We start from the raw sequence: 21,369 nt of genomic DNA on the forward strand, positions 1-21,369 counted from the left end.
TTCAATCGAGTTCTACAGGAGAGCGAGGAATCAGCTATAAAAACTCTGGGAAAAAGATGCCTAAGGAGAGAGAATAGCAGGAATAACCAACCACCCAAGGGAGTAACAACCTCTCCTAAGGGTTCCAGCTTCCAAAGGCCTCCTTCTACCATGTGTCCATGCTTTCTTGAGTGTTGATGGGAAGCATCCTTTCAAAAGTTTTCTAAGGGCCCTGAGTGTACTAGGAAGGCCAAGTTCCAGCAGGAGTGGTTATTTGTTTTTTAGAGCAGTTTTACTATGCAGAGAGAAATGAGCTGACGGTACAGAGGTTTGCATACATCCCCTGTCCCGCCCACCCACCACCACATGCACAGGCTTCCCATTGTCAGCATCTCTGCCTGGAGTGGCACATTTCTTATCGTTGATGAGCCTGCTTTGACACATCATTATCACCCAGAGTTTGTGGTTTACATCAGGGCTCTCTCTTGGCATTGAACATTCTGTGGGTTTTTTGGAAAATGTACAATGAATGTACCCACTATTAGGGTATCATACAGAGTGGTTTCACTGTTCCACAAATATTCTGGTTAGTTCCAATGTCATTTACATAGCAAAAGAAGAACAAAGAGAAGCGGTTAGTGTGACTCCTCCTGCCCCCATCCTTTCTTTAAGATCATAAAGGTCTTTGACGCGTGGAAGGCAGGCTTTTATTATCTAGGCATTTGAATCATAAACATGATTCCCAGACATGCAGGAAAGTCCCAGAATTCTGAGTCATTGGTGTTTGAATAGATGTCTTTTAAGGCCAAGTATTTGCTTTCACAAATACAGCATTGATGAGCTAAACAGTTGCTTGAATTGAACTGGGAAAGTTTTAGAAGAAGGTGCCATGAGTTATAACAATTTCCCCCTCTTTAATCTCTATTCTTAGGCAATAAAACCTCTCCTTTTGGCCACCTCTCTTGATCAATGCCTGGTGTGAAGGAGACCCATTTCTGCAAATAGAAAAACACAAAACACAACCACACATGGAAAAATAAGGCATCCACTTGATAGACGCTGGGTGTCTACTGCGGGTTTGTGGACCGTGGCGCCACAGTGCCGTCTTCTCTCCTGATGTAAGTTTTAAGAGGATGTGGAGTTCTGTTTAGGAAAAATGGTTTTGTCGGGAGTAAGATCAGTATGGCTTATTTCTTGTTCTGGGCTGCTGGTAACACAGCTGGGATATTTTAATAAATTTGTGGCATTTCAATAATAGGAGGTGTAGAAATAGAATTGGAGGGAGATCAGAGGGGTAGAGAATCAGATGTTTGATGCTCCAGGCTTGTATTTATATTTGAAGAACTAAGTGCCCCATGTGGATTCTGACTTAATGACAGCTAATGGCGGGAAATGCTAGCGACCGGCACATACTTGAGCAGAACACAGTTCAGAACTGGAGAATAGTTTACTTTGGGCCAAAGAATTCGAGTTGGGGACTCAGTGCGTAAAAAATTAGGGAGTTAGGAGAGGCTCCTTTTGGAAATAGGTCATGGAACTTCAAATTAAAATAAATATACATCATGGACTTTAAGCACCCCCCCCCCTTTTCTTTCATGGTTCTGGGTACTAGAGATTTAATGCCAGTACCCAAGCTACACTCCCAGCTCTTTTTATTTGTTTTATTTTATTTTTGACACAGGGTCTCCCTAGGTTGCCGAGAGTCTCACTAAGTTGCTGAGGTTTGAACCTGCAACCCTCCTTTCTCAGCCTCCTGAGCACTGGGATGACAGACCTGTGCCACCATACCTGGCTGCTTTTGCTATTTCTCTTTACCCTAAACTTCCCATTTTCTTAACCATTCCTGATTCAAACTGTCCATTCAGGCAAAGAAATCGGCTCTGAGAACTGAATCTAGTTGCCTGTCCCAGGAGGCTGGGGAAGAAAAGATTCATGTTCTGAACACGTGGGCTCAGCCCCTCAGCGCTTGGGAATACAGTGGGATTGAATCATTGTCTACCCTTGCATCTAGAGGCCCTGAAGCTGGGTCTCAAAACTCATCTGCCCTCTCACTTGATGCAGGCCATCTCTGTGAAAACAATATTGACTGGCAGTCACCCATACTCTTGTTTGAACTCTTTTGGTGACGGGCAGCTCAGTTCTTGATTGCTATGTGCTCTAGGGCAAACCAATATGCATGCTCACAAGTGACCAAAGTAATGCAGTGAAGTCTGCAAAATCGTGTTTGCTTGGGAATCCCGCTCTGTGACCATGGTGGAGCTGTTCTGGGGAGAGGGCTGACACTGATGCCATTTAGACGTCACGTGGTACCAGTGGGCAGCTGAGGTTGAGCTCAATGGCTCTGGGTGTTGGGACGTGTTCTGTGTTCAGATGGAAGTCAGCTTCCCTGGAACAACCTCCTTTCTATGCTTATTTTGTCCTGAGCTAAATTCATCTCCTCTTTTATGTGACTTCTTATCAAGCATGTGAAGTTGACAACCTGCTCCATCGCACATCCTAAAGGCTTCTCGTCTCCAGGAGACATCATTTGTTTTCTCCAAAGTTGCTCCTCTGATAGAGTTTTATTTCCATCACCATCCTGATCATAAACCACACTGTCGGGATGCTACTTGCATTCTCTTCATGTTTTTGTTTCATTGTAAGACTTCTGTCAGCTACATACCCCTAGTCTTTTCCCACTAAAGGCTTATAGCTTAGTCGGAGATAAATATGCCAGTTAGCCAAAGTCCCCTTACCTGCTACTATAAACTTGATTTTTAATGTTTACATGCAATATTTACATTCACCCTTCCTAAGTTTTATCTTGGGGTTTAACCTGTTTACTTTTGTCTTCCAAAAGTAATGGTAAGTGCTGTAGTTTGCATGTGGAATGTCCCCAAAGGCTCCTGTGTTAAGGACTTGGTCTGCAGCCTGTGGCACTATTGGGAGGTTGTTGGACCTTTAAGAGGTGGGGCAGAGTTGGAGGAAGTTAGGTCAGTGGGGGCGTGCCCTGGGAGGGGTCTATCTCTCTTTTACTTCCTGGGCACCATGAGGTGAGAAGCTTCCTTCTCTACACGCTTCCTGCCATGATGTTCTGTTCACTGAAGACATGAAAGCAACGGGGCCAAGCAACCAGGGACTGAAACCTAATGTCAAAATAAGCCCTTTTCCTTATTAAGTTGATTAGCTCAGGTATTTGTCACCGTAACAGAAAGCTGACTAATCTAGTAAGCATTACCTGATTTGTAAGGCGTCTTTATACATTTGTCTGTGTTTTAATAACAATAAACACAATAGCCTCTACTAATTGACTGTGATAATTTTATTGACTGGAAGTGTTGCTAGATTGGATAGACAGAGAGTGAGAGAGCTCTAACCTCTATGGCAAAAGTAAGTGGAAAAGTCTACAGAACCACCAACTCATGTTATGTTAGAAAAGGAGGGATACTCAGGGGCAGAACCAAGACCCCAGAGGGCTCAGCTAAGAGCACCAGAGAAGACTAGGCTCTCGAATGGAAATTTTTGTGATATCTCAGGAGCTGGACTGCAGAATTGTCGTGGACAATGCTGGCTGTGTGCTTCCTCTGTTCTCCCTGAGGCAGGGGAGTGTCTACTATGGCTATCATGTGCTTGCGCCTCTCTCTCTCTCTCTCTCTGTCTCTCTCTCTCTGTCTCTCTCTCTCTGTCTCTCTCTCTCTCCTCTCTCTCCCTCTTTCCTCTCTCTCTCTCTCTCTCTCTCTCTCTCTCTCTGTCTCTCTCTCTCTCTGTCTCTCTCTCTCTGTCTCTCTCTCTCTCTTTCTCTCTCTCTCTGTGTACGCACATGTATACACAGGTAATTTATCTCTTTAGTTAATAGTATTCAGATGTTGATGAACAGTACTCAGTGTGTTGTATGCAAAGAGCCATTGCCAGGGAATTTCATTTCCACTTGGACGTGACTTAGAGGGATGAAGCTTTGTGGGGAGGGGCCTTGGAAGTGGTGAGTGTGTTTTGCATGTGTGAGGGTCGTTGATGGCTTGTATGCAGAGGAAGACTGGATCTGGGCTCTGTTAACTGCTTGACTAATAGGACGTGATAGAATGATACTGTGCAGGTTTTCAGGCCTTGGCCTTAAGAAACTGGAAGCTTCTTTGCCCCATATCTAGAGAGGCTTGATGTTGAAATCTAGCCACCACATTGACAGGGAGCTCAAGCTGCCCTGGAGGGGCCTCCTGAGGAGAGTCCAGCAGCCAGCGCGGCTTGCCTCGGAGATGCTTCTCCAGCCCTAGTCGATACCAGTGTCCAGTTAATACCAGCGGAGCAGAGGTGAGCTGTCCCTGCTGAGCCTTGCTCAGAATCAGATTCGTATGCACAGTAAGTTGTTGTTTTCAGCCAGGGAGTTTGGAGTGGTTTATCTTGAAGCCAGAAGTAAGATAGCCATGTCAGGCATAGTGCTCCTGACCCTTCCTGTGCTTTATTGTTTAATCTTCCCAGTCTTGTGACCTTTGACGCGGGCATCACTTTCTTCCGATAGATGAGTGAACCAGGGCTCAGTGAGTTTAGGTAGCATGTCCAAGGTCATACAAGTAGTAAATGGTAATAATGGGATTCAAACTGGGCAATGATACCGTCTTCAGCTTTTAAAATGTTGAGTAGTACAAGGACAAGGGCAAGAGACCCAGGAAGCCGTTTGCCAAATAGCTTGAGAACACATTCTGTGGAGAGAAAAATAAACCTAGTTTTCCAAGAGAGAGCTGAGAGGGGACAGACATAATTGCAGATTACTAAAGTTTGGTGTGATGCATGCTAAGACAGTTGTATATTATATCCCATGAAAGTCGGTATGAAAGGACACAACTACGATTCCAGTTCTTCCTCTGTACAGATTGCATACTATAAATATTCTGTGATTTTTTTCTATGATGTATACATATGAGCCTAGTATTTTAAATTGGTGGTCATAATTTAAACCTCTCTCCTATTAAATTTCTATTCTTTTGCTATTGTACATGATATTATATCATATATATCTATATATATATATATATATCCAGCACATAAATGTGAGTAGTTTCTTAGAAATTGCTGATCAGAAGTTATGATTGTATCCTGATGTGGTGGTATACGCCTACAATCCCATTACTTGGGAGGCTGAGATAGGAGGATTGAGGATTCAAAGACAGCCTCAGAAACTTAGGCTCTTAGTAACTTAGTGAGATCCAATTTCAGAATAAAAAAATAAAATGGGGCTGTAGTTGTAGCTCAGAGGTAGAATGCCCCCAGGTTTAATCCTGGTGCTGTTCCCCCCACAGAAATTATGGTTGTGATTTTTAAAAATCATTTCCAGAAGGCTCTCCTAATTTGTACTTTACCAAGAATGCATGAAGGAGGCAACCACCATCCATTCTCACAAACGCTGCCTTTTATCTGTCTCAGTTTTTGCCTTTTGGATGGTGAATATAGTGTCATTGTTTTAGTTAGCACTTTCCTGCCTTATCAGATCTTTACTTGCTTTCGGGGACACACACACACACACACACACACACACACACACACACACACACACACACACACAGTCTCTCTCTCCCTCTAAATGTTATTGCTATCACTCCTGTTAAAGTTACAAGGACTTTCTCCAAGACTGTTGTTTGCATTCTGTAAGATAACTTTATATCTTAAGGACTTTTTTTTTTAATAGAGGCTTTAAGTTTTTATGAGAACATATCTTTCAATTTGAGGTCTCTGGTTTGGAAGACCTCATTCATAGATTTTAAACTCCCTGAATTTTTTCTAATATTTATACGTACTTTTTAATATTTAGCTCTTGAATTTGCCTAGAATTTTTGAGTTTGTTTGTTTGTTTGTTTGTTTATTTATTTATTTATTTATTTATTTATTTATTTATGGTGGTACTGGGGTTCCTGGAAGCCCTTCTACCTCCGGGCTACACTCCCAGACCTATTTTTACATTTTTATTTGGAAACAGGGTCTCCTAAGCCAGCGTGCACGGCTGGCTTCGAACCTGCGCCATCCTCCTGTCTCTGCCTCCCAAGCGTGGGGATTACATGCGTGCGCCACCACGCCTGGCTAGAGTATATTTAATCAGGAGGGTATGACTTAATTTCTTTTAATCAATGTTTAATTGTTTCAACATCATTTAGTTAATGGTCCTTCCTTTTGTAATGAATTGAAAACTTTTAAAAATGAAATATATATATCTGGGCTGTTTAATTTTATTCCTGTCCTAATAGTATACTCTTTTCACTAATGCAGACTTGAAATATATTCTGATATTTAATAAGAGTTCTCTTTAATTTTTTGTAAACATTTGACCATTATTAAATGTTTTATCTTCCTGACTAACTTTGAAATCGACTTACTGTCTCCATAAAAAGTTCTGTTGGATGTTGATTCAGATTGTATTTAATTTCTAGAATAATTTGAGGAAAATTAACATCTTCATAGTTTTAAATTTTTCCTACCTCAAATTATATTTGCTTTATGAAAAACAAGAGCATTAAATTTTATGATATTTTAAATCCTAGCCATACATTAATAATGTTAGCTGTTTATAGTCTTAAAGCCATCTTTGTATACTTTCAGTCAGATATATAATTTAAGGTTATCACTTAGTTCAAGGAATAGAAATTCCCATAAAATTATTTGGACTTGGTAGGTTTTTTGTATGTGTGGTACTGAGAATTGGATTGAGGGCGTTCTCCTTCCAAGGTTCACTCCTAGCTATTGAATTCTTTTTTGTTTGTTTTGAAACATGGTTTTACTAGGTTGTTGAGAGTCTTGCTACATTGAAGGGGCTGTCTTTAAGCCTACAGCCCTCCTATCTTAGCCTCCCAAGCACTGGGGTTATAGGTATATAACATCATGCCCAGCTGACTTGGTTACTTTAAAAAAATTATTATTATTATTATTATTATTATTATTATTATTATTATTATATTATTTTTGGTGGTACTGGGGGTGGAACCCAGAGGCTTTCTACCTCCGGGCTATCCTCCCAGACCTATTTTATATTTTATTTGGAAACAGGGTCTCATTAAGTTGCTGAGAGCCTCACTAAGTAGCTGAGGCTGGCTTCGAAACTGCGCGATCCTCCTGTCTCAGCCTCCCAAGCGCAGGGATTACAAGCGTGCGCCACCACGCCCGGCTCTTTGGTTACTTTTTAAATAATTAATTTAAAGGACTAAGGTTCTATTTTCAATATTTATATATTAGTGGTCTATTTACATTTTCTACTTCTTGGATCAATTTTTATTAGTTCATATTTTTGTAAAAAAGTCATGACTTATTGAGATGGTCATTTTTCTTTCTTTATTATTTATTTTTTGCAGTACTGAGAATGGAAGCCAAGGGCATTGTACCTCTGAGCAACACCCCCAGCCATATTTTTTAGTCTTTTTATTTTTGGAACAGGGTCTCATTGAGTTGTGAAGGGCCTCGCTAAGTAGCTGAAGTTGTCCACAAACCACGATTCTCTGGTCTCAGTCTCCTGAATGCTGGGATTACAAGCGTGTGCCACCATGCCTGGCTGCTCATTTTTATTTTTGTATGGTATTATTTGCATTTATTTAATAAAGTCTCCTATTTTGAGAGTATTATTCAGGGTTCTTGAGTAATAGAACTCAAAGGATATGTATATTATAAAGGGAGAAATTATCAAATTAACTCATAATTTCAAATGGCCCCCCTGTATGAGGACAGCTGGAGAAACCAGCACTTGGTTGAGTGGTTTAGGTGCTGAAGTCTCAGAATAGAAGTAAGTGACCAATAACGCAGTACCAGTCCAAGATGGAAAGTCCAGAAAACTCTCTGGAGAAATGATGGTGTCCAGTTTGAACAGCACAAAGGGCTCAAGTTCAGTATCACAGGAGGAACCACAAAGGCCTCCCTGCCATGTCCTCCTTCCTTTCATCCATCTTACTTTCTTCCACAACATAATTTATCTGGGCCCCAGTTTTACATGTGCCTTTCTGGCCAAACTGAAAATCTATAACTTCTCTCTGTTTTGCTTTCTGTTCCTGAAATTTATACACTACTAATTTCTATCTCAGTCAATATTCTCACTGATGTAATCCAAAGCAACTGACCACACAACTTAGAGGAAGGAAGGTTTATTTGCTCATAGTTTTTGGAGATTTTGAAGGTTCAGTCCATGTTAGGATAGGTCTCCAGAGCTCAGGGCTTCCCAGTGGGAAGCAAATAGAGGGAGAACATAGGTTCTGTTCTTACATCTTGGAGACCAGAAGTAAGAAAGAGAGCAAAAGGAAGATAAACCATATAATTCCCAAGGCCATACCCTCAGGGACCCCACTTTAGCAACTAAGCCCTGCTTCCAACATCGCAACCTTTTTTCCATGAGGATTAGGGGGTCATTCTAAATCCATACCACTACATAGAGTAATTCCTTTCTCCCTTCATTGTTGGGTTGTTAATGACTATTTGGAATCAGTGGGTAGCTATTTTTACTTCACGCCCCAAATGAAACGAGAGTCTCAGTGTGTTTTCACTTCATTTTCACCACACTGTCTCCTATGGCAAGATCTTCTGGGATTTGTCACAGATTGTTGTAAAAAATCTTTAAAGATATTTCCACACTGTTTACTGTTGATTCTTGAGCTCCACATTTGCCCCTTTGTAAACTAATTTTCATTTTTTCTTGATTAAATATACTCAAGAAGGTCTGTGTATGAGAGATTCACATCCATAATCTTTGAATACTTGAAAATACATTTTGTTTTCACTTTGAGAGAAAATATGAATAGAAATCAGATTCTAGATTTAAAGTAGCTTCTCCACAGAGTAGGAGTCATACCTTGATAGGATAACTATGAATGACTATGTATATTGTTGAGAGGAAGAGAACTGAGTGGTTAAGAGTTTAGGTCCAGAACCCAGAGCGTGTCTTTGTTTTCCCAGGCACAAGAATTTGAATGAAAATGTAACCACTGTGTTCTTCACTGATGTAGGATGCAAAACAATAAAACTTCACCTGACTGTTGTGAGTTAATATATGTAAGATTTGCACAGGCAGAATATAAGAGCTCGGTAAATTGTGGCAGTTTTCATTAGTTATAAGCGTGCTCTTTCCTCGTAAATGAGTGTTGAAGGAGGTTCAAGATAATTTTTATCCAACCTTTTTTAGGATTTTCTTGAGGGAGATAATTATTTCTCCTGTTCAACAGATCAATACATTTTGTTTCTCAGGGGTATTAGCCCCTAATTTATTGGGGGAGCATCAAGACTCATCAAATTAGAGTTTCTTGTAGGGAGAGATGGCAGTAAAACAGCATTGTTAGTGGAGGCTGGCGACTCATTACATGTGTCTTCAGAAATCTTTTAATTTAAGATCTTCCCTTCTTGCATCTCCAGAGAATAGCCTTAGGCATGTATTTCAGCCTAAGTCTCAAGTCATTAAAAATTTCTAAAAGTTGTATAATAATATAATAACTTATAAAAGTTGTGTAATAATATAATACTTATACATTGGGAATCCATAGCATATGGATAAACACACACACACACACACACACACACACACACACACATACTTTTTCTATTTTTTGGTGGTACTGGGGATTTAACTCAGGGCCTTGCACATTCTGGGCAAGTGCTCTACCTTGAACAATATTTTTTCATTTTTTATTTTGAGACAGTCTCATTGAGTTGCCAAAGCTGGCCTCAAGCTTATGATCCACTTGTATCAGCCTCCCAAGTAGTTGGAATTACAAGCATGCGCCAGTGCACCTGACTTGGATATATTTTTACTAAGAACAAGAGACAGACTACCTGCTCTTCTGCTCCATGTTAGTGTCCTTATTCTGGACTGGTCAGTAGGTGAACTGGGACTATGACGCTGACTTATGATTTTACGTGCTGATCATTGTCTCCACCATGTCCCATAGCTGCATCTCTGGTCATAGCATCAGAACCTCTTCTCCCCCTCCTCTGGCTTTAGAAACACTACCTTCTCATGTTATGATGTGAAACTAGGCCTTGAGCATTAATATTTCTTATACACAGACACAATATTTTCCAAAGTGGTCTATCAGGCCAGGCTTTCTCAAATCATTGTCCATAGACCACTTGGATTTCTCGTTAAAAATGCCAATCTGAGTTGAAAAAACACCCTTAGATTCTCCTGATTTTTAAATGACACCAACCTTCTTAATAAAGATGGATTGGCTGTTATCTGGAGTGCTTCTAAAAGCTGACAACACAGCAAGATACCCCTAGCTTTCCGTTGTAGACCTGTTTGGATATGCTGTCTATGGATCCATTTGAATTCACTTTTGAACATGTTGATATTCAGGAAGTGAATTTCGTAAAGCCACTACTACTGCTTCTTCTGTCCCTTTTCCTCTTTATTTCAGCTTCAAAGTACTGAGAATATGCTATATACTAAGCATGATTGGCAGAATAAGCCCCCTAGAGACGTTGACTTTCCAATCTCAAGAATCTATGATATATGTTCTCTTGAATGGTAGGAGAAAATTGTGGATGTGATTGATTTGAAAGATTTTGAGGTGGGGACAGTATCCTGCTATAGCTTGGTGGGCTTAGAGCATTTATGTTGGTTTTTAAAATTTATTTTTATTGGTCTATTAGTTACATGTAATAATGAGACTAATTGCAATATATTCACACATGTGGATTGTTATAGGTGAGCTTTGGCTTCACCCACTTTTTTGCTCTCTTCCTCTTGCTCTTCTGCAAGCACTCTCTTGCCAAATGCTGCCCTGTGGTCCCTTTCACCAAGTTATGGTGTGGAACAACGGTGGCTTGCTTGTGTCCTGTCCTTGATAACTATCATTGGCCCCTGTGGATTTTTGTAGGACAATGTTATGAGTGGCTCCTGGTCTGAAGTAGTGTAGGGGTTCCAAACCACAGAAACAGTCTTTTATTTTTGTAGGATTCCCCCCAACACGGAGCCATTTCATATGCAGTGTGTATATTGTGACCTGGTACCTAATTTTCAGGGAGTATGTTTTAACGTTTTTTTTTTTTTGTACTGGAAATTGAAAATGACTAATGTTCTACATTTAACTAGAAATGAGAAAACAAACTATAGTTCAGAACTAGATCTTTGATTTTTTTTGTTATCTTATCCAAGTTCCTGATTCTTTGGGGTAGGAATGGGATTCAGAGAGTAGGGCCTTTTCACCTGGACTCGTTAATGCTATCCTGCTGTGCCATAATCCTGAAATGTGGCAAGAGAAATTTTAGGTCAGGCAATCCTCTTGTTTCTTTATTGAGATCTTTTTTTATTTTTAAATTTTTTAATTTTTTATTGGTGCACTGTATTCATACATCATAGTGGGATACAAACTTTTGTAGACATACATGCACACATCGCCCAGTCAGCCCCCACCCAATCCCCACCCCATTCTCTCCCCATCCCTCCCTCCCATGCTTGGCTTAGTGGTTGACATCTAGTATTATAGCAATTTATCCAAAATTAAAAATGATAATCTCACATAACAGTTTCATTTGTCTGATACCAAGCTTTTGATGACTTAAAGATAACATTTCAATATTTCTTTTTACTTTCTTTCTTACCAGAGAATATTTTTTTTCTATTTTTTTAGGTGAAACTATCATATATTTATATATTTATTTTTCAGAAAAAAAACTATCCTAATATGGAAAATGGACTCTAGATACCCAAAACGATCTTGAAAAAGAACAAAGCTAGAAGATATATATTTTCTGATTTCAAACCATATAAAGCTACAATAATTGAAACAGTGTAGTACTGTTCTAAAGGCAGATATATAAACCATTGGAGTTAAATACAAGCCTAGAGCTAAATTCTTCCCTATATTGTCAAGTTATTATTATTTTTTTAATTTTATTTTATTGGTGCACTGTATTCATACATCATAGTGGGATACAAACTTTTGTAGACATACATGCACACATCGCCCAGTCAGCCCCCACCCGATCCCCACCCCATTCTCTCCCCATCCCTCCCTCCCATGCTTGGCTTAGTGGTTGACATCTAGTATTATAGCAATATCCAAAATTAAAAATGATAATCTCACATAACAGTTTCATTTGTCTGATGCCAAGCTTTTGATGATTTAAAGATAACATTTCAATATTTCTTTTTGCTTTCTTTCTTACCAGAGCATATTTTTTTCTGTTTTTTTGGTAAAACTATCATATATTTATATATTTATTTTTCAGAAAAAAATCTATCCTAATATGGAATATGAATTCTAGATACCCAAAACGATCTTGAAGAAGAACAAAGCTAGCAGATATATATTTTCTGATTTCAAACCATATAAAGCTACAATAATTGAAACAGTGTAGTACTGTTCTAAAGGCAGATATATAAACCATTGGAGTTAAATACAAGCCTAGAGCTAAATTCTTCCCTATATTGTCAAGTTATTTTTGACAAGGTTTCCACAAACATTTGGTGGTGGAAATAATATTCTTTTAACTAAATATTGTTGAAAAATAATAATTACATGGAAAAGAATAAAATTGGACCCTTACCTAATCCCACATACAAGTATTAACTCAAAATAGATAAAAGACCTAAATATAAATCTTAAGACTATAAACTTTTAGAAGAAAATCTGGGTCATAAAACCTCACAACATTGAAATTGGCAGTGATTTCTTGGATATGATTTCAATGGCACAGGCAACAGAAGAATATACAAACTCCCTAAAAAATAAAAAAAAATATTGTATATCCAAAGACAATGTAAACAGAGTTAAAAGTTACTAATAGAATTGGATAAAATATTTCCAAATGCTATATCTGAAGGTATATTAATATCCCAACTAGAAATCCTAAAAATTAACAACAATAAAGGCAAACAATACAATTTAGAGATAGGTAAAAGATTAACATAAATAATGAATCTCCACAGATAACCAATCTTAGTTGTCTGTTGGATGGAAAATCTTGTTTCTCTGGTTCTGGTGAGTGTTACCTATTTCTTCTTTGTAGTTAATCTCTTTGAATATTTTCTCTAGCGCTGGTTTTGAAGACATAAATTCCTTCAGTTTCTGTTTGTCATGGAAGCTTCGTATTTCTCCATTTAATTTGATAGAAAGTTTTGCTGGGTAGGAAAATTTTGGCTGGAAGTTGTTTTCTTTCAGAGTTTGGAATATGTTACTCCAAGCCCTTCTGGCTCTCATGACTTGGTTTGGGAAGTCTGGAGTGATTCTAATTGGTTTGCCTCTGAATGTCACATGGTCCTTTGTTTTTGTTGCCTTTAAGATTCTCTGCTTGGCTTCCACATTGGTCATTTTGACAATTATGTGGCGTGGGGATCCTCTTCTCCGATCCTGTCTAAAGGGAGTTCTATAAGTTTCCTGGACCTGTGTATCGACCTCTTGCTCTATGTTTGGAAAATTTTCTGCTATTACTTCCTTGAAGAGATTGTTGATCCCTTTGGTTTCACTTTCTTTTCCCTCCTCTATTCCAATTATTCTTAGGTTAGCTCTCTTAAGATGGGCCCATATTTCTTCAATGTCAGATTTCTGCTGTTGGATATTTTTTTCTAGATTAGAAACTATGCGTTCATTTTTGGATTGCTCGTCTTCTGAGAGCGAGATTCTGTTCTCCATGTGGTCTAATCGGTTGTTTGTGCTTTGAATTGAGGCCATTACTTCATTAATTGCATCCTTTATTTCTTTTTGGCTCTCTCTGAGTTCTTTTCGAAGCACCTCTATTATTTCTACAGTTATTTTCCTGATTTGATCTTCTAGAAATCTCTGATTTTCTGTTTTATCGGGTTCTGATGTTGTGGGGTTGTGGGCATTCATTGCTCCAGTATTATTCCTCTTTCCCATGATTTCGGATGCTTGTGCCTTCTCTGGGTTCTTCCCTTGGGTCACTATGACTTCACTTAAGGTGTTCTGGATCTCGAGTCAGTAGTATCTCAGACCCCACTACTCCTTTACTGGGTTTTATCACAGAGTCTCCGACCCAGGGAGTCAATAGAAGCTGTTTTAAACTATGGGGGGTGCCAGGTTGCACATTCTCCTATGGTGTGATATCTCTGCCACCACCACTCCCTCACTGGGTACAGTGAGGTACAGTACTGGGATTTCTCCTCTGTGGCCCGCAATTTGACTCACTGTTCTTGAGTACGCAGATGTAGCTGTACTGGATTCGGCGAATTCACTGCTGCTGCCGCCGCCAGTGGCAATATGGCGCCATGGCCACGCCCTCGGCCATGAGGCTGGCGTATTTTTTCTTCTCTGGTTTTGATTTCCACTCTGAATCCCTGCAGCGTGTGCTGAGCTCAGCCACTGGGAGCTTTAAATCCTCTCTGCGCCGAAAGATCCCGCCTGGCTGTTCCGCAGCGGCTCACCTCGGCTTGCTGTAGCCGTCCGATGAGTTCGCCGCTGCCGCCGGCAGTATGGCGCTGCTGCCGTGTCCTCGGGCGCGTGTGTCTCCTCTGTGGCCCTGAGCTCTGTTCTCAGTCCGCTTTCTCTCTGGAGCCTGGTGGTTTTTTTGTTTTTCTGGTGATGGTGTTTTCTGGCTATGAAAGGCGCTGGTTTGTGGTAATGGAGATTGGTTGTTAGCAGGGCTCTTAAGCCCCGCTTTTCTCGGTCGCCATCTTCCCGGAAGTCCTCAAGTTATTTTTGACAAGGTTTCCACGAACATTTGGTGGTGGAAATAATAATCTTTTAACTAAATATTGTTGAAACATAATAATTACATGGAAAAGAATAAAGTTGGACCCTTACCTAATCCCATATACAAATATTAACTCAAAATAGATAAAAGACCTAAATATAAATCTTAAGACTATAAACTTTTAGGAGAAAATCTGGGTCATAAAACCTCACAACATTGAAATTGGCAGTGATTTCTTGGATATGCTTTCAATGGCACAGGCAACAGAAGAGTATACAAACTCCCTAAAAAATAAAAAAAAAATATTGTATATCCAAAGACAATGTAAACAGAGTTAACAGTTACTAATAGAATGGGATAAAATATTTCCAAATGCTATATCTGAAGGTATATTAATATTCCAACTAGAAATCCTAAAAATTAACAACAATAAGGCAAACAATACCATTTAGAGATAGGTTAAAGACTAACATAAATAATGAATCTCCACAAATAACCAATCTTAGTTGTCTGTTGGATGGAAAATCTTGTTTCTCTGGTTCTGGTTTGTGTTACCTATTTCTTCTTTGTAGTTAATCTCTTTGAATATTTTCTCTAGCGCTGGTTTTGAAGACATAAATTCCTTCAGTTTCTGTTTGTCATGGAAGCTTCTTATTTCTCCATCTAATTTGATAGAAAGTTTTGCTGGGTAGGAAAATTTTGGCTGGAAGTTGTTTTCTTTCAGAGTTTGGAATATGTTACTCCAAGCCCTTCTGGCTCTCATGACTTGGTTTGGGAAGTCTGGAGTGATTCTAATTGGTTTGCCTCTGAATGTCACTTGGCCCTTTGTTTTTGTTGCCTTTAAGATTCTCTGCTTGGCTTCCACATTGGTCATTTTGACAATTATGTGGCGTGGGGATCCTCTTCTCCGATCCTGTTTAAAGGGAGTTCTATAAGTTTCCTGGAACTTTGTATTAACCTCTTGCTCTATGTTTGGAAAATTTTCTGCTATTACTTCCTTGAAGAGATTGTTGATCCCTTTGGTTTCACTTTCTTTTCCCTCCTCTATTCCAATTATTCTTAGGTTAGCTCTCTTAAGATGGGCCCATATTTCTTCAATATGGGATTCCTGCTGTCGGATATTTTTTCCTAGATTAGAAACTATGCGTTCATTTTTGGAATGATCATCTTCTAAGAGCGAGATTCTGTTCTCCATGTGTTCTAATCGGTTGTTTGTGCTTTGAATTGAGGCCTTTACTTCATTAATTGCATCCTTTATCTCTTTTTGGCTCTCTCTGAGTTCTTTTCGAAGCACCTCTATTATTTCTACAGTTATTTTCCTGATTTGATCTTCTAGAAATCTCTGATTTTCAGTTTTATCGGGTTCTGATGTTGTGGGGTTGTGGGCATTCATTGCTCCAGTATTATTCCTCTTTCCCATGATTTCGGAAGTTTGTGCCTTCTCTGGGTTCTTCCCTTGGGTCACTATGACTTCACTTAAGGTGTTCTGGATCTCGAGTCAGTAGTATCTCAGACCCCACTACTCCTTTACTGGGTTGTATCACAGAGTCTCCGACCCAGGGAGTCGATAGAGGCTGCTTTAGACTGTGGGGGGTGCCAGGTTGCACGTTCTCCTATGGTGTGATATCTCTGCCACTGCCCCTCCCTCACTGGGTCAAGTCCCAGTAGTACAGAACTGGGATTTCTCCTCTGTGGCCCGCAATTTGACTCACTGTTCTTGAGTACGCAGATGTAGCTGTATTGGATTCGGTGAATTCTCTGCTGCTGCCACCGGTGGCAATATGGCACTGCTGCTACGCCCTCAACCGTGAGGCTGGCGTATTTCTTCTTGGTTTTGATTTCCACTCTGAATCCCTGCAGCGTGTGCTGAGCTCAGCCACTGGGAGCTTTAGATTTTACCTGCGGCGAGAAATCCCGCCTGGCTGTTCCGCAGTGGCTCACCTCGGCTTGCCATAGCCGTCTGGTGAAGTCGCCGCTGCCGCCGGCAGTATGGCGCTGCTGCCGCGGCCTCGGGCGTGAGGCCGGTGTATCTCCTCTGTGGCTCTGAGCTCTGTTCTCAGTCCGCTTTCTCTCTGGAGCCTGGTGATTTTTTTGTTTCTCTGGTGATGGTGTTTTCTGGCTATGAAAGGCGCTGATTTTGTGGTAATGGAGATTAATTGTTAGTGGGGCTCTTAAGCCCCGCTTTTCTCGGTCGCCATCTTCCTGGAAGTCTTTTTGAGATCTTTTATTAAGGTCAACCGAATTGCCTGGGGGGATCTGTGATTTAATATCTGGAAAGAAATGAGAGGCTAGAGTCCAGCTCCACCTCTGAAAGATCTCTCTCAAGAACCCTTCAATATCCTTCAGGTTAACAAAGGAATATCTAAAATATTCTCTTCTTAAGGGAAAAACAAGAATGCAACTTTTAAAGGCAGCAATCTAGAGTCCAAAAGTTTTGAAGAATTGTTGGTCCTTAAGATTATAGGGCCATTTGTAAATCTCAAAATTGGAAGTGATGGCTTCAAGTCTTCATTTAGTTCGGAGGAAATGAACCTTTTCATCATCTTTACTAAAAGGAAGCCCTGACAATTTACCTGAACTGCAAAGCTGAAAACTAGTGGCCAGGAGGAGTTGGTCAAGATTGGAAGGGAAGGAATGGAGCTACCAAGTCAGAATCATACTTAGGGTACCTCCATAAATGTGAATCTACAACAGAAGAAAGCAAATTCAAAAGAGAAAATGTGCATAACTCCTTATGGGGACTTGTTTGGGTGTTTATCCGTTTTCACTGTGATGAAATTCTTCCTGGGTACTCACACAGCAGAACAATCTCAGGTCTTAGATTTTGTGCATCAAAGAGTGAGTCACATTCTTCCTTCCTTCCTTCTTTCTTTCTTTCTTTCTTTCTTTCCTTCCTTCCTTCCTTCCTTCCTTCCTTCCTTCCTTCCTTCCTCTTTCTTTCTTTCTTTCTTTTTCTATGATACTGAGGATTGAAACCAGGAACATTCTACTTTTGAGCTACACCTTCAACCCTATTTTTTATTTTGAAACAGGGTCTTGATAAGTTGCTAAGAGCCCCCCTAAGTTGTTGAGGCTGCTCTTGAACTTGTGATTTTCCTGTTTCTGCCTTCCAAGTACCAGGATTACAGGCATGCTACCATGCCTGGCCGAATGAATACATTTGATAATGTTTGTTCTTCAAAAGCATTGACTTTTTGACTGTTAGGTCCAGGGAGGAACAAGATCAGGTAGTCCTTTGAAATTTAGTTATTTCCAATTTTTTCCTTGTTTTCCTCCCCACAAAAGGGCTCCTTGTGACCTTCTATCACCACCCTCCCCCTGCCATCTTCGTTTAGTGTTTCTGTTTAAGACACTCTTTAGCCTGACACTCCTTCCTTGGCTGCTGCCTGATTCCCAGTCTTGGCCCCCCTCTTCTACTGGGATCGTGGAATGAAGCTTATCCATAGTCATGCCCTTTCTGCCCTGCTAGAGGAAGGAGCTCAGGCATACTGGCTGCAACAAGTCAGCTCTTTCAGTCTTTTGGCTCCATTTCGCACCCCAGTCCTGCACACTGGCTTCTGTACCACCCTCAGGATTTTCTCTCTTGAGAGCCCACCTCTCCTCACTCTCCTCATTCCTGTTGGCACAGCCCTTTCTGTTTGCCTTTTCCAGTTCTGCCCAGGGACTGGAGTCTTGCCTGGAACTACAGTCCATTGGCAGATACCAACAATCAACTCCACCTCTCGGATGCTGTTTGGCTGCCATTTGTAATGGATCCAGCTCTTGCTTTAGCAGGACTTCAACCATGGTAACACAGGTGCTGTTCTCCCTGGGAGGCCACTGGCAGTTGTTGTCAACTCTGGATTTCAGGCCCTGCTGGCTGCACTGGGCTCCAAGGCTGAACCTGCCCTATCCTCACCCTGGCAACCCCTCGAGTTCTAGGATGGGGCCCTTTGCCTCTCTTCTCATCTTATTGCAGCTAGCTAGACATTGTCCATTTATTTCCTGGCCCCTAAATCTCACACTCATTTGGATTCAATTCTTCTTAAAAAATAATTTCTTTGTACTAATTTTGCTCATCTGTTTCCTCATGTGCAATCTCTCCTTTCTGGCATGTTTTGAAGGGGATGTAAGGTTTAATAATTGGTGATTTCCCCTCCCTGATAACTGCTCTCATCTCCACAATTATGACAAATATGTTCCCCTGAGATACCAATAGATGTCTTACTGATAAGCTCTTGGCTATACCTCAGTTCTCTTCCTCTCTTCCACACTCTCTTTCCAACACTTTGCACAGGTGACCAACCACTCTTTCCCAGAAAAGGCAAAAATTGCTTGCCTTTTCTGGGATCCCCCTTCCTCCAGTGTCCATGACTGTAGATGCCTGTCCTGTGCTCTTTTTCTCTGACTCTTTCTTATCTTTCTTCCCCATAGCTCACTCCCCATGTCTTCCAGGACCCCTGCCTTAACTCTTAGTGAATTAACTCTTAGTGAATTACATGCAGTTTAAAGCCCCAAACCCAAACTTGCAAACCTACCACCCCTGCCTCAGTAACACTCCAGGTTTAGATTTTCAATTTCTTTTGTGGGTCTGGGGATGGAGCCCAGGGGCATTAGATCTCTGAGCTACACCTCCTGCCCTATTTTTTTAAATTTTTTACTTTGAAACAGGGTCTCACTAAGTTATGAAGGGCCTCACTAAGTAGCTGCGGCTGTCCCCAAACCACAATCCTCCAGTCTCAGCCTCCCAAATGCTGGGATTACAAGTGTGCACCACCACGCTCAGCTTTGCCTTTCCAATCTTAGTCAAGAAAAGGAAGTTAGTGTTTCCTGGGGCCAACTCTTCCATGCCGGTTCTGTTTTTCTTCCTTACTATCACTTTGCTCTTGTTATTTCTTCATTTCTCCAAACAGAAAACCTTGAAATCTTTTCCTTGACAGTATTTTCTCCTTTAAACAACAGCATCCTATTGGCATATCCCCATGTCCTTCCATCTTCATAATTCTTTCTTTGTAGGAAAGAGAGGAGAACCAACCCATCAGAACTCTGCAGGAGTGTTCAGTGGGCTGACCCTGAGTTGTTGATGATCCTGTTTTCTTGAGGCGTCTTGGTAGAAAATCTCTCTCTCTCTCTCTCTCTCTCTCTCTCTCTCTCTCTCTCTCTCTCTCTCACACACACACACACACACACACACACACACACACACACACACGCCAGAAGTGGATCAAACAGGAAGAGAGTGACAGGGCCCTGGTTGTGCTGGAGTGTTCTCTGTACGTTCTGTTGTTGTTTTTGATCCTTACACTTGGATCCTAAGTTTTAGTTTAGCGCTTTAGATGATAGCGAGGGCTATCATCTGAGGTGTCCCTGACTCACTGACAAACTCAAATGTGTAGGACTTTGTGAAGTGTGGCTGGGATGTGAGGCATGGTGAGCAGAGTAATATTCCTAAAGGAAACACTTAGCTTTAAAGAAAAATGATCTGGCTATCACTGACCAAGTAAACAAGAAAATTCTCCAGTGCTTTTTAACTATTATGTTCTTGGTTATTTGGCTTTTTAAAAACTTTTATAATGGAAGCAACTCTGGAACTCTAAAATCTGACTCATGGTTTTGAGAACAACTCTATTGGGGTATAACTAATATACAAAGAGCCACATGTATTTGATATATACAACTTGATGAATATGGGCATATTAGAGCTCTGTGATACCCTCGCCACAATCAGGGAAATAGCATACCCCACACAGCCCAAAGTTTCCTTGTGTCTCTTTGTTTTTGTGTTAGGAAATTTAACATGAGACTTACTCCCTTAACAATTCTGAAACATCAATACTATGCTGACAGACATAGGCACAATGTTATACATCAGATTTCTGTACTTGAAACTTTATACCTGTTGAACAAATACTCCCCATTTCCCATCCCCCAGCCACTGGAAAACACATTGAATTCTTTGCTTCTATGAATTTTACTATTATGCATACTTCATATAAGTGGAATCAAGCAATATTTGTTATTATGCGATATTTGCCATTCTTTGATTACCTTTTTTCACTTAACAGAATGCCTTCAAGCTTTATTCTGTGCTGTCACAAATGGAATGATTTCTTTCTTTCTCGAGGCTGAATAAGATTCCGTTGTATGCATTTTCCACATCTTATTTATCTGTCTGCCAGTGGAGAGTTGGGTTCTTTTTCTATTTTGGCTATTGCAGATGGTGTTGTGATGAGCGTGGGCATGCTGGTGTCTCTTCAGAGACCCTGCCTTTAATCCCTTGTGATATACCCCAAGGTGGACCGCTGCATTGTACGAGCAACGGAGCTGTTGTTGTAGCTCTTTGCTGATCTCTGCCATCTCCTCTTTCTGATAAGAGCCTTCCTAATAGGTGTGAGGTGAATATCTCATTGTGGTTTTGATTTATATTTCCTTGGTAATTAATGATTTTGAACACATTTACATATACCTGTTGATATTTGTTCATCTTCTTTAAAGAAATGTTCGTTGGAGTCTTGCCCATTTTTAATTTGGGCTGTCTTTTTTATAGGGTTGTAGGAGTGCTTTATATGTTTTGGAAATTTATCTAAAAATGTTCCTCAGATTGATCAATCCATAATGCCTTTTATCTAAATAACCAGAACAAAGCAAATAGGTATAAATAGAACACTATAATGTATTTAGTATCACATTCAATCCATGTGACATACCTGCAGCGTGATTAGGATTCCTGATTTTAACCTTTTGCAGATTATGAAATTAAGAAGTGAAAAGACTTCATCTTGGTCATTAGCAATAGAGCTGGTATTCATTCCTAGGCATTCTCATTCT

This window comes from Muscardinus avellanarius (genome assembly GCF_963383645.1).
Source record: "Muscardinus avellanarius genome assembly, chromosome: 5".
NCBI lineage: Eukaryota > Metazoa > Chordata > Mammalia > Rodentia > Gliridae > Muscardinus > Muscardinus avellanarius.